Source organism: Pseudorasbora parva, chromosome 9 (genome assembly GCF_024679245.1).
Source record: "Pseudorasbora parva isolate DD20220531a chromosome 9, ASM2467924v1, whole genome shotgun sequence".
Lineage (NCBI taxonomy): Eukaryota > Metazoa > Chordata > Actinopteri > Cypriniformes > Gobionidae > Pseudorasbora > Pseudorasbora parva.
In genome coordinates, this window is record NC_090180.1 from 6,823,091 (window position 1) to 6,837,998 (window position 14,908).

The following is a 14,908-nucleotide window of genomic DNA, read 5'->3' on the forward strand; positions in this document are numbered from 1 at the left end:
ATTGTGCACAGGATTTAGCCTACTAGGTTTTTTTTTTTTACTGCATGTCATGTGCGGGGCTCCCTAGCTATCGGAAATGTGATAATTCTGACGTTTGAAGTCATGATTACGAGCTCATTGCATCCAAGTTTCAAAATGTGAGGGCGTTCATGTACAATTTTTACCTGGGAGACTCATATTTACGCTAATTCCTAGAGCACGTGAAGGCAGGATTAGATGCACTATGGCTAATTACATTGCCAATTTTACATTGCCGATGATGCCAAGGAAGATTAGTTTAACCCCTTAAGTGTCACTGGCCCACCGGTGGGCCCATTTGCCACTGCATGTTTAAAACAATATATCCTATATTTATCCTGATCTAATGTTGACAAACTATATATCAATCGAAAGCTTACGAACTCAAGATTCATCCTGTGCAAACCGATTTGAAATCGGACCTTGCGTTACCATGGAAACGGTGCTCTAAATTATTCTAGCGGGCTCCTCCCCAAGTGGCGTTGTCATGTTTCATATTTATTTAACATATTTATTTAATTTATAATAAAAACCTTTTCTAATCTTGACAAAACGCATATCGTGGGAAAGGTCTTAGTCTCACCGTTCTATATCTGCAAACTTTTTTGTGATATTTACACAAAAATATGTACATTTGACACAGGAAATTGCATTTAAAAAAATCAATGGAATTCGAATGACACCCGGTGGCTATTTGTGGTACAACGCCTAAACAAAATCTCATGGGAACTTCAATTTTTGTGATATCAACTTCAAATTTGGAACACAAATTGATTAGACATATGGCTTTGATTTGATAGTAATTTTAGAGTCCACATTATTTTGTAACATATATATTGTATATTAAATATTAAATATCTAGTACAGTATATTTGATTTACAGTACATTTAAACTTCCATAACTTTTTTAAACTTAAATTTTTTGAAGTGATTTCACTTGCACAATACTCTGCTGACTGTCTTCTTTAAAATGAGACCAAACTTATGTCTATATTCCAAAGCATTCTTGAATTGCAACCATTTAATTTTGGATAGTGAATTTTCATGTATATTTTCAAAAAGGGGGGTGACACTTAAGGGGTTAATAGATAATAGAGATATCTGTACTGTATACTGTAGCTATACACACACAAATTCATATGAAGAACAGTCAGATTAACAGATTAACAGCAGCTCAGATTAAAAAATGTTTATGGCATTTTACACTGTGCCATTACTTATTCAACCATAACAATAGGCCCAAATGGAGAAGACATATGTGACAAACTAAGTACACCCTTACCAGTTTCACCCAGTTTCCATAGGAATTAAAAGGGTCATTAGCATTCAGGTGTTGCTAATCAAATGCCTTTTACGGACTGATCATCACTGATCATCAGCAAGTGTGACCGCCTCTTTGAAAGCAGAAGTTTTTGTCAGTTTGCTGGAGCATTCAGGTGTGTGTGTGTTAACACAATGCCAAGGAGGAAAGACATCAACAATGATCTTAGAGAACCAATTGTTGCTGCCATCAATCTGGTAAGGGTTATAGGGCCATTTCCAAACATTGAAGTCGATAATTCTACAGTGAGATCAATTATTCACAATTGCAAAGCATTCAAGACAGTTGCCAGTCTTCCCAGGAGTGGACATCCCAGCAAATTCACCCCAAGGTCCGACACCCAAAAATTACACCTTAGACTCTACAAGCCTCAGTTAACCTGTTACAGTTCATGACGATACAATTAGAAAAGATTGGACAAGTATGGTTTGTTTGGAAGGGTTGCCAGAAGAAAGCTTCTTATGTCTAAAAAGAACATTGGCAGTATAGCTTAGGTTTGCAAGATTATCTTTGAACAAAACTCAAGACTTCTGGAACAATGTCCTTTGGACATGTGAGCCTAAAGTGGAGCCGTTTGTTCATAATGCACAGCGCCAAGTTAGGTGAAAACCCAACAGAGCATATCAGCACAAACACCTCACACCAACTGTCCAGCACGGTGGGGTTTGCACCTTGCAGTCTCTATGAACTACCATGAACTCTTCTGTATACCGAAGTATTATAGGGTCAAATGTGAAGCCATCTGTCTGACAGCTAAAGCTTTGCTGAAATTGGGCAAAATTTGCAAAAAACATTGATCCCAAGAACACCAGCAGTCTAAGTGCAGACCTCTGCGAACTTCTGTGGCAGGAGCCAGGGGAGCTGAGTGCATAAACAAAATGCACACAAACCACAAAGAAATGAAGCAAAGTTTTAAAGAAGAGTGGTCACAAATTCATTCAGAACATTGTGAGAGACTGATACAGAGAATAATTACTTTAAGTTATTACTGCTAAAGGGGACTCTACAAGAAACTGAAATATAATGTTTAGTTAGGTTTAGTGAACGCTTCTCCATTTTGGCTTTATTTTTGTTAATAATAATAATAATAATAATAATAATAATAATAATAATAATAAATACAATAGGTCATGTGTTGTTCATCTGAGGTTGTATTTACCTAGTTTTAAGACCTGATAAAGACCAGGGGCTGTATTCACTAAACATTTTATCACTAAGTTTTCTCCTAAAAGTTTTTAGTTAAGAGTTCTCTCAAATCCTTCTCACAAAGCTGCTGTGACCAACATTAATGGAATAGAGAGAAGTCTTAATTTTAAAAGTAAGGGTGGGGTTATATAGAATACAAATGTTTGGCATTTTGCCTTTATATTATGATAGGACAGTGAGTAGACAGGAAGCGAAGTTGAAGAGAAAAGAGGGAGAAAGGTCAGCAATTTGGGATTTGGTCCTAGTGACCTAGGAGTTCTCTTGACTGCTTCTAACTTTTCACAGACCTAAAATTAGGCCTGATATGTCCATTATTTATAAGATTTTCTCTTAAATCAGCAAGTTAGGAGCTAGTTTTAGCCTTAAAATGTTTTAATATGATTTGTATTATGTCCTGGGGCTGGGTGCATAAACATAGGGGGATTTTAACATCAATTGGGAGAACGAACCCTCTAGAAAAAAACTCACAGACTGATTTGACACAAGTTCTTCGTGGGCCAACAAGAATAACAAACTCCTCCAAGACAAAACTGTATCTCATATTTACTAATAGGCCAGAAAGTATTGCAAAATCCTTTACAATGTTAAAAGGTTTATCAGATCACAATTTAACTCTTGTCACTAAAGCTTAACAAAAACCATTTTCATCCTTGTGCGAGAGGAAAAAAAAAAGAAATGATCACAAAACTAAATATCAAACCTTTATAGCTGAAGCTAACCAAATTCAATGGGATGATATTTTACCTTTTGTTGATTATGAAAAGGAAAATATTTCTGAAAACACAGGAGAGAACTATTAAAGAATTCACTCAAAATATCAAGCTCAAACAACACAAAAACATTTTACCCTGGATAAACCAAGACATTATAAAACTTATACAAAGAATGAGATCAAGCTCTAAAAAAACAAATAAAACTAAATCAACTCATAATAGAGAACGCTTCACCATGTTGAGAACTAAAGTGTTACGTTCATTAAGAAAAGCAAAGGCAGATTTATTTCTCACTATAATTGAAAAATCAAATGGAAATGCTAAAATAATATGGAACCAGATTAGAAAAATGAAAGGTGATCACCCCAAAGAACAAACCATTTTAGAAATTAATATAAATGAACATTTAACAAGGAGTATTCTGGTTATAGCAGAGGCATTCAATTACCATTTTATTGATTCTGTTGCTATAACATAGCAAGCTGTTTTACACCTGAGAGCACACACACTCCTTCAATAGATACAAGTCAATCAGTTTTCAGCTTAAAAAACATTACAGAATCAGAGGTAGATTGTTCAAACTATCTAATCAAATCTAGATGACCATCTAGACCATCTAGATGTGAATATATTTTTGGTATGGATACAGTGCTGCTCAAGGAGCTCAGGATAACAGTCACATGCCCCATTACCAAGATTATTAATCTGTCCATTTCGCAAAATATGTTTCCAAGCACTTAGAAACCAGCTGTTGTTGGTCTGATTTTCAAATGCGGAGATCCGCATTCCACATAAAACTACACACCCATAAGTTTTTTGCCTACAGTGTCTAAGATTGCAGAGAAATTGATAGCAAAACAAATGATTAACCATCTAAATACCACACCCTACGCTCTTCACCCTGTGCAGTTTGGTTTTAGAGCCAATTATTCCACAGAGACTGCTACTTGCTTCCTTACTGAAAACATCAGAGCTTTGTAGGATCGGGGTGGTGTTGCTGGTGCTGTGTTCCTGGATCTCAAGAAGGCTTTCAACACTGTTAATTCTAGAATCTTGTTGTCAAAATTAGGCAGTTTTATTTTTTCCTCAGAAGCACTTAAAGGGTTTGAGTCTTGCCTCACTGACCACTCCCAACAAGTTCAGTCATTTAAATAAGTGGCCCTCAGTCTGTCCACTGGTCTTCCTCAAAGATCAAACTTAGGACCTTTGTTGTTCTCACTTTATATAAATGACCTCCCGTCTGTCTGTCCTGATGTTTCTGTGCAGATGTATGCTGATGACACTGTATTCTATGCTCATATAGTAACATCTCTCAGGTAGCTGAGAAGCTCACTAACTCCATGGTTAAAATCACAGCTTGGTTAAAAAAAAACTCTTGCCTGCTGTTGAATTAGGGCTGGACGATATGGCCAAAATTCATATCACGATATTTTTCTTAATTTCGGTCGATATCGGAATTATATCGTATCGATATGAACTATATAAAAGCTTTAGAAAAAAACTACTAAGAACTGCCACAAAGGTATTTGCCAAGTCTACGAATAGTCCTCCTATAAAACTATATAATATTTTAGAAATAAAACCAGTACAAATAAATTAATGTTCACCTTTTATTTGTATTTAGCCTTTATATGAAAAAGAAATGTGAAATCAACATCAAATAAACATAAGACTCTCACTTTATTAATATTAATATCTTTAAGTTTAAACTATAACATAGGCTGATTATATTATTCTTAATATAGATTAAACAAAAGTGCTTCAGCCAGGATTCAGCCTGACTCAGAACATTCTAGCGGATGGATCTGCTTCAGATGGTGGATCTGCTTCACAGTGTACAGTGCTCCTATGCCGCAGACGCAGTTTATTGAGCATTTTCTTTTAAAGTTTTATATTTCAGTGAAGAACAATTCATAGCGCTCTATTTTCCATTAAATGCAAAACTATAGCATATATGTAATGCTGCAGTTATTTAATTAAAATGCAGTAAAAAACGTAACACAGTGATATATTATTCTGATCTACATCATCTGTTCACTACGTGAATATATAGTAAAGTGTCATTTATTTCTGTGATCAAAGCTGAATTTATCATCCAGTCTTCAGTGTCACTAATTCTCATATTGGGATTTGATGCTCAACAAACATTTATGATTAATGTTATTATCAGTGTTGAAAACAGTTTTGTTGCTCATGATGCTCCTTCATTGCTTTCATATATTGTCGCATTCGTCTGACTGTCATCGTCACTTTTCAGCTCATAACGATTGTTTTCCTTCAGCTGCAGCTCCAGCGCGACAGTAAGTTTCTACGAATCCGCTTTTGGACTTTCTGTGAGAGTGCCCTCCTCATATTTAGATACGAATAAAATGACAGGTCATGCATAGATTATTTTTTGTCTCTGAAATTAAATCTTGATGTATTCACGTTGGTTTCTATGTATACACTTGCCCGTGACCTCAAGAAGCGCGCAATCAACCGAGGTTAGAGAAAGCGGTCTTTAGCGTCCCTGTTAACTTGCCCGCTTGCCCTCGCTCCAGATAACGCCGTTTCGAATCCCGCTCGGAGCGGGTCGACTAGAACCGGTGAGACCCAGTAAAAGTGCGGGGGATGAAAATACACTTTATTAAAAGTGCGGGGGACACGCCGAACCACTTCCACCCCACTGAATTAACATTAGTCTTTCTTCTCTTATCAACTATTTCTTTCTCCTTAATTGTGGAAGTTCATTCAGTCACATTTCTGTTGCGGTCAGGGAAACTCTTTTTGTAGCTAAAACTTGCCGCGTTGGATCTATCAGCCTACTACTGCTGAGCACTGACTGCGTTTCTGTGGTGTACGTCATCACGCAAGTAGCCAATCATGTTCTGCTCTTTCTGACGGCTGCGCCCTGAACGTCAGTCAGTGAGGAATGCTGTAATGTATTTATCGAAATATCGGAAATGTGTTTAAAAATCATATCACCGTTATTGAAAAAAATTATATCGCGATATATATTGATATTGAATTATTGTCCAGCCCTATGTTGAATGCATCGGAAACCGTAGCAATGTTTTTCAGCAAGTCAGACATTAACTTCAGTGTTGAGCCCATTGTCTTTGTCTCAGAGGAAAGGCTGCAGATTGTGTCAGAATGGGGGTTTTAATTGATTCAAAACTATAATTTAAATCAAATGTAAAAATGGTCTGTAAAAGAATCAAATTCAATCTCAGTAACTTTACACGCATTCTCCATCAAATGTCCACACAGGCAGCAAAAATATACATGCACTCTATGCTCTTCTCACATATGTTTACCCATTTGGTCACAAGCTAGTGTCACAACTCTGAAACCTCTGCAATCACTTTACAAACGAACTGTAAAAATATTGGATAAGAAACCATGCATTTCTCATCATTGTCCAATATTACAAAAAACAAACAAACATATTATTTAACTGGGAAAACATGGTAAAATCTGCAGAGCTATGTTTTTTTCTGTAAAATGATTCATGGTCTATCATCCCCTCCTCTACGCCAGTTTGTCAACATTCAAACGGTTGATTATAGCAGAACCAGAGGTGCAGCGAGGGGAGATTGTATTATTCCTTTTAGGAAAAGTGTCTTTGGCAAAACCCCTTTTTTTTGTTTGAACTGCAATTGGGTGGAACCTCACCCCCATATACATTAGAAAATGTAACCACATATAGTACATTTAAGATACAGTTAAAGAAATGGTTAATATATAATCAGAGCTGTCAACATTAGCCCAATACTGACCTGTTTTTCTCTGCCTACTACTTGCTTCTTGTGCTCATGTATTTGTCTGTTGTTGGTCTGTGTTTGTATTGTACATCTTAACTAAGTCATTTTTTAAAAAAATTATTGAAGTTATTATATTGTTATGTAAAATGAAACTTTTTATTCTTTTAGGATGACATCTGTTTAGGGACTGCAGGTGAAAAATAGCCTTTTGGCTAACTCATATTGACAGACATGTTTATTAATATGCACTTTCCATGTAAAAAGAAAAACAAAATTGCCATTATGTTCATTCTTATGAAAAGGGTGATTCATTTTACTTAGGTAATGTTCAAGTATAATTGTATGTAGTAAGTCAACTCATTTCAATATACTAGTAGTAGCAAACTTGTAAGTGTTCTATTTCAGTACTGCTTATTGGGACTAAATTGGCCTACTTTAGTATATAAAAATATACATACAAGTGTAACAACTAGTTCACTAAATGTTTCTCATTTGTACTGAATCGTCTTTTATCAACACTTGGCTGCAAGTCTTATTTTGATTTATATTCTGTTTAATGATTGGGGTTAAATATTTGTATAAGCAATCTTCTATCACTTGTTTCAGCTTCTTCTTCACCTGTGTTTTGATCCAGAAATTCTGTACTCTAATCTGTAAAATTCAGTCAGTGGCGGGGAAAGAGTAAAGTAAAGTAAATTCCTTTATACACCACCAGTGGAATAGTCCACACAAAAGTTCAGATAGTCAAAATTAGGATTTTTTTTTCCTTCAATATATTAATATTTCAAACAATGTAAGTTTATAAGACAGTATGTAAAACTGTGTGTGAAAAATATTCAATAAGGTGCTCAATAAAAAGAGTAAACATAACTACAAGCCAAATACACCGGTACTTAGAATACTTAAATATACTTTTAAATATATCGCAGTCAAAATAATGTTTAAAATACTTTCTGTCAGTATAAGTCAAGTAAACCTAAGTGGAATTTTAAGTCTATTTCTGTGAACATTTAACATAAAGCATCTTTCTGAAAAACACATACAAAGTAGACTGAAAGTATTCTTTCTTATTTTTAGGAAAGAGGTAATAGCACACTTGAATACACTTCTTTTTCATAAGGGAAGACAATGTCTTGTGTTCTTGTATGACCCACTGGCATTCAGTCTTACTTTTGGCTATCAACTTAGGCCAATCTAACTAATGCAACAGACTTTAAAAAGTTAAGAACAGTTGAATAAAACTATTTGATGTCTAACTTGTAAGACTAGTCTTAATGGTCCAAGCAACCAGGCCCTGATATACTAAAAACCACAAAAAGATGTCTTTTCTTTTTCACATGACATTAGTCAGAGCTCAAAATAAACATCTAAATACAGCAACTCACATCTGTGACTTTGGACGAATCTGTGTAATGAAACGTAATTGATGTGAACCTGCCTGACTGAACTCACTGCAGTTGATGCAACTCTGAGCACCAGTCTGATAAGACGCTATTGGCCTCAGGCCACTGGACAGCAAGTTTGTCACATAGGAATGGATCGCATTTTGAGATTTTTTGACAAGGAATCTCAGCATGCTTGACACCTTGTACCTCGATTAGTGGGAGCAGGAGTGTATAAATGTTGGACTGGACACTATAGTCTCAAAACAAAGAAGAAAAACCAGTCCCCGTTTTATAAATGTATGCTAATTACACACAAATTAAATTCTAATTATGCAAATTAGTTTGTCTGTTTTGTTCTCCTTCTAACAAAGTTGCCATGTCAGCCAGATGTGCTTTTTAAAAAAACAAACATCTTTAAAAATGGAAAAAAATTAAAATGTGAATGCTTCTGTCTAAACATGAAAGAAAAAGAGCAAAAGAATAAAAGCAGAGGCCCGAGTCTAGTTTCGAAGGGAAATTAATATGCTAGCTTCTCATTCAGAATAATGTCCATCTGCTCAATCAGAAGCACAATTTATTTACTGAGTCTTGCTGAAGATTTTTCAAGAGGAGGAGGGAGGGCAAAGCCTTTACTCGCTCTTTCAAGCTCATTGTGTTGCCTTGAAAAGAAATAGCTTTTTGAGTGCATTTTGACTAATACTGGGCGACAGCTCTCTTTCCTTTCATGCTCTTCCAGTGGTTTATGTTAAAACGGACAGTTGTAAAAGATTTCAGTTGCTTAACCCTTATCTTTGCAATTTGTCATGCAAATTCTGTAATATTTTTATGTCCAATTTTCCAAATGTGACCAGTTTTAAGGTCAAGCTTTTTTTTTTTCTTTTTTTTTTTGGCAGTAGTGTGAATTTGATTGAAAAAATGTATTCATTAGTTAAATGAATTAAGCTGAGATTCACATCAGGAACTGTTAATACACAATACCCATGTGGTGTTGTTAAAGGTTAAATAATGAACATTTCAGCAAGAGAAAAAGGTGTTACACATGTGAAGGAAACACTGTTCCAGCAACACCTGAGAGCACAGTAGGCCAGCAGGCACCGACAACTCGCATGCCCTTGTTCTGCACTTCAAGAGCAAAGGGTTCTCGACTGATTCACGCAGGTTTCTTGAGGTCTTCAAAACAAATTTGTAATACTGATTAGAATCCAGTAAAGCTAATTAGGATGCTAATTGGAATGGAGTGAGGCTCAGATGGAACAGTGGCTGAGAGGCGTCTTCTCACAATGACATTTTTCCACGTTTGTTCCTGTCGGCTCTCTACCCCACTCATTGCTTGAATTAATCTTTTTATACATGCACGTTAAAAGAAACAGAATTTAAATCTAGGAGTCATCCTATATTGTGAGAATGCATTAAATTAATATTCCCTGGGTTCAGTGCAAGTTAAGCTCAATGGACAGCGCTTGCTAGAAAAAAGTTGAGACTTGATCCTTCTTTTCTTAAAAGAAGCAAAAATCTGGGTCACAGTAAGGAACTTACAATGGAAGTGTGTTTAAATAGTTTAACCAATAATATACATGATTTTACTGTGATGTTCACTTACTAACCTTTTCTGTGTTACAACTTTGTTGCCTTGGCAACATAACACCCAACACCCTAAAATGAACATACAAATTTAGAAAAAAAAAAAAAAAAGTGTTAAGTCCCTAAAGATTTCACATTTCTAATGTCTGCTTTTAAACTGACACATTCACCTCTGTTTTTTAGTAACCAAAATGATGTCAAAAGTGCTTGTGACTGAGCTGAACTTGTACTAAACCCAGAGTATTCCTTCCACATTGAAGTCGGCTCACGCATCATAGGGAACCTTCGAGACATGAAGCAGTAAAATTTCCCTAGTGTAGTTGATTCAGTCCACTTTATTCAATTTAATATTTTTTTCTCTCTACTTCTCATGTCTTATTCACTTCTCAGCAGTAAATTGCAGTTCTTTTTATAGAACTGAAGTGGTTTTGTAACCTCGAAGCTCTCCCTGCCGTTTAAAATATCCAGTGGCATGAGGAGAAGGTGATGCTGAGACTGATTGCCAGCTACAGGATTAGTAATATCAGGGGAGGGACTCCAGGGATCCATTGATGTGCATTTGTCACCTTGGCATGTCCACTGCATGGAGGCATTAGTTGAAGCACACCACTTCCCCCATGAATCAAATACAGGCTGGTCTAATCACTTAATCATTGTCAGACAACCCTCTGTGTCTGATTGTAAGACATCCCCAATTTACTCTTAATGCTTTTTTAAGAACAATAAAGAATGCACTTCTGGATGTACACACATATATAGCCTACATATACGCCCACTGCAAACATTTATTTTGCTTTAAATGATTAGCTATAAATGAATACAAAAAATAAACAAACAAATACATTACCTTAATTAAACGTGCAAAAAAAAAGCTTTCAGTCTTTTTTCACAAATCAAATTAACAAATGCAACCAAAAAGCACCATAGAGATTCAGACACGAGAGCTTCCAACAGTTTCACCTGCTGTGCTGTTTGTTCACTGGAAAGAGAGAGGGAGCTTTGAAGAATTACACGATCACAATAAAGTGCTGGAGTAATGAAAGAGGCATAGATTAATGAAAAGACACTTCCTCCCTTCCCTCGTCCCGCAGCTGAGCAGCTCCCTTTCGTCTATGACCAGATGTACACTAGAACAACTCTCAGACTTTCTCTAAATGCCTCCTCACCACGAGCCAGACAAACAGAGGCAGCACTCAATCTTCAGTCAGCAGATGAGTAAAGAGAAAAACACACTTCTTACCTTCTCAGTCTTTCCTTAAAAGATGACAAGGCCTTGGAATACGGAGGAGCACTCCTGATGTTCCACCACATTTTTTGAGTCACACAGAGAGTATGTGTGCAGCAGCTCAATCCAGTCCAGAACAGAACTGCTAGAGCTCCCAAATCTGCCAGCCTGCTGCAGCTCAAGAGGCGCGCTCTGATTGGCCGGCTACACGCGCTGTCATATCCACACACACACACACACACACACGAAGGAAAAAGTCAGCTCTGCTTTTTTCCCTCTCACATTTCCTACCCGTTCGCTCGCTCTCTCTCTCTCTCTCTCTCTCTCTCTCTCTCTCTCTCTCTCTCTCTCTCTCTCTCTCTCTCTCTCTCTCTCTCTCTCTCTCTCTCTCTCTCTCTCTCTCTCTCCTCTCTCTCTCTCTCTCTCTTTACATCTCTGACTCTACCTCCCTCACTTTATCTTTTAGTCTCTTTCTCTCTCCCCCTCCATTTGCAGCAAGGAGAGGCACATGTTCTCAATGGTGAGCAGTGCAGGCAGTGTTTGGTTTAAGGCAATAATGTGGCTCCAGAAGGAAACCTAATTAATAATATAGGGGGAGTGTGTGGAAAGCAAGAGGGATGTGAAGCGTGTGTATGCGGAGCCCCTCAAGAACCGAAGGCCTTTTTTTTTTTTTTCAAGAGGAAGGCTACCCTGTCAGCTCATAACATAACAGAGGGCATCATGAACTGGGCGGTAGCTCTGTGGAAAGGTAAAATGAGATAAAACAAAGGCCTTGAGGGAGAAGAAGGAGCTTTATGTACCGCAACTCCGAGTCATCAAACTCTCAGCTTGCTCTCGGAGGCTATCCATCATTTACCCCCAGGTTTCTCCCTTTCCTTTCAGCCTCAGTACAGGTTGATGATTTATCTTTTCCGACTCCATTTATTTGTTTACATTCTCTCCACCCATTTCTTAGCTCTGTGGTGTCCTTGCAGGTGGGCTTGAGGATTGCTCTGAAGCTCCACTAAAATTATGTTATATTAAATTATTATATTATGTTAAATACTGTCATTAAAAATATGCATATTTTAAAAGCAATTTTAATTTGTATTTGTGTGTGTGTGTGTGTGTGTGTGTGTGTGTGTGTGTGTGTGTGTGTGTGTGTGTGTGTGTGTGTGTGTGTGTGTGTGTGTGTGAGTGTGTGTGAGTGTGTATATATATATATATATATATATATATATAGAGAGAGAGAGAGAGAGAGAGAGAGAGAGAGAGAGAGAGAGAGAAAGAGAGATGCTTGCCTTTACATGCACATAAACTTTGCTAAATTGCTAAAGGTTTAATCTGTTAGACATATACACATAAGCAAAACAATCTATAACAATGCAATACTAATATAAAAACACGTTTTACTCACAAAAGTGTGTTGCACCATTCCTGTCGGATCCAAATCCAGCATCGACCGGAGACTTGTTTACAAATGTTCCCACAGTGAAATTAAGTGAACATGTCTTCCCCACGTCTGCTGGAACTTCATTACAAATAAAGTTCAAACACATTCCCAATATTAGGATCCGAAGGAAGCTTATGCAGCGACTGTGTCCTTCCACAACCAGGGATAGCGCAATATCTTGCTATCTTCCTCTGCATGTTTATTGTTGTTGGCTAGCTAGCACAAGCTGATCACCTCCATGAGTCGTTGGGCGGGGCTACTGAATTAGATGCGCTTTAGAGGTGTTTTTCGAATGAAGAACAGGATAGTTTTCTGGGCCTGGTGTCTATAAAAGCTTTTCTTTGACTAACAAAGAAGTTTTTAGCTCTGAAACTTAGAGGATATTCTTATATTACCATGACCTTTTATATATCAAAAGCTCAATGGAAAGTTGATTTCTCAATTCATCACCCTTTTAATGACATCCCCCTTTTAATCCGTAGGGTTTAATATGGAGTTAGCTCTTCTGGGATGGCTTTCCACAAGGTTTCGTAGTGTGTTTATGGGAATTTTTGACCGTTCTTTTAGATTTTGTGAGATCAGGCACTGATGTTGGACAAGAAGGCCTGGCTTGCAATCTCCGCTCTAATTCATCCCAAATGTGTTCTATCGGGTTGAGGTCAGGACTATATGCAGGCCAGTCAAGTTCCTTCACACCAAACTCGCTCATCCATGTCTTTGTGGACCCTGCTTTGTGCACTGCTGCGCAGTCATGTTGGAACAGGATGGCCATCCCCAAACTGTTCCCACAAAGTTGGGAGCATGAAATTGTCCAAAATGTTTTGGTATACTGAAGCATTAAGAGTTAATTTCACTGGAACTAAGGGGATAAGCCCAACCCCTGAAAAACAATCCATGACACAATTCCTCCTCCACCAAACTTTACACTTGGCACAATACAGTCAAGCAAGTACTGTTCTCCTGTCAACTGCCAAACCCATACTCATCCATTGGATTGCCAGACAGAGAAGTGTGATTCATCACTCTAGAGAACACATCTCCACTGCTCTAGAGTCCAGTGGCAGTGTGCTTTACACCACTGCATCAGATGCTTTGCATTGCACTTGATGATGTAAGGCTTGGATGCAGCTGATCAGCCATGGAAACCTACTCCTTGAAGCTCATTATGCGTTGTTCTTGAGCTAACCTGAAGGCAAAGTTTGGAGGTTTGTAGCTACTGAATCTGTCAAAAGTTTGCGACTTCTGCTCACTGTACACCTCAGCATGCGCTGACCCCGTTCTGTGATTTTATTTGGCCTACCAATTCATGAATGGACTTATTAGGTGGCATCCTATCAAAATACCACGCTTGAATTCATTGAGCTCCTGAGAGTGACCCATTCTTTTACAAATGTTTGTAGAAGCAGTGTGCATACCTAGGTGCTTGGTTTTATACATGTGGCCATGGAAGTGATTTCAACACCCAAATTCAATATTTTGGAGGGGTACCCAATACTTTTGGCAATATTGTGTGTGTGTGTGTGTGTGTGTGTGTGTGTGTGTGTGTGTGTGTGTATAGGAGACTGTAAAAATGTAAGCTTTTCTAAAGATTAAGAGCTTTTTTATTGCATCTATAGCAGTTTTAGTGGCAAATTAAATTAAAATGTCAATATATAATGATTTAAAATGATAATGTCATCATGTACTGCTTTTAAGTTATATGATATTTTTGTACAGCTATATATTATATATATCATAATTATTCAACCCTTATACAAGGAGATCCAGTAAGACAAAGGAATGCTGATAAAAATCCATTTAATTTCTTAATAGCAGATGGTCCATCAATACATAAGTAAAATTTGGGTTAATAAGGATTCTAAAATGGATAGACGAAAATAAACGTAACAGTTAAAATCACTTCTTATATCTCTGAGTAAAATATTCTTGCCTAAGAAAGAATAAAGTTGACGAGAGCTTTCTTGCAGGGAGCCAGACAGTGTGCAAGAAAGATAAAGATTTGAGTCTGAACAGAGACTGACTTAACCAGGAAAAATGCCATACACTTCATACACTTTTTTGATCAGAAAAGCAAGGGCAAGTTCTTTCCTGTTATGAACAAGACCATGGTGACCTCTTGGGCCACAGCTGCAAAATAAAATATAGCACACTGTGATTGAAAAATGAAATAGCACACATTGCTAGACAACACGTGATGGAAACTCTTGGTATACCTCAATTAACAAAGACATGTACTCATGCTGATGAGTATCTAACTGAAGATGCTCATTTGGACAGTGTAGAC

At 37.2% G+C, this 14,908-nt stretch overlaps 1 protein-coding gene across 1 annotated transcript in view; it reads right to left on the reverse strand.

The window, feature by feature from the left end:
• The window catches only part of cdh18a (cadherin 18, type 2a), a 62,150-nt gene extending 50,799 nt beyond the window's left edge, over positions 1-11,351 (reverse strand). Inside the window, exon 1 of the mRNA XM_067453677.1 lies at positions 11,208-11,351. The gene's annotated coding sequence lies outside the window, so the exon portion shown is untranslated. The remainder of the gene's footprint in view (positions 1-11,207) is intronic.
• Positions 11,352-14,908: the final 3,557 nt, after the last annotated feature.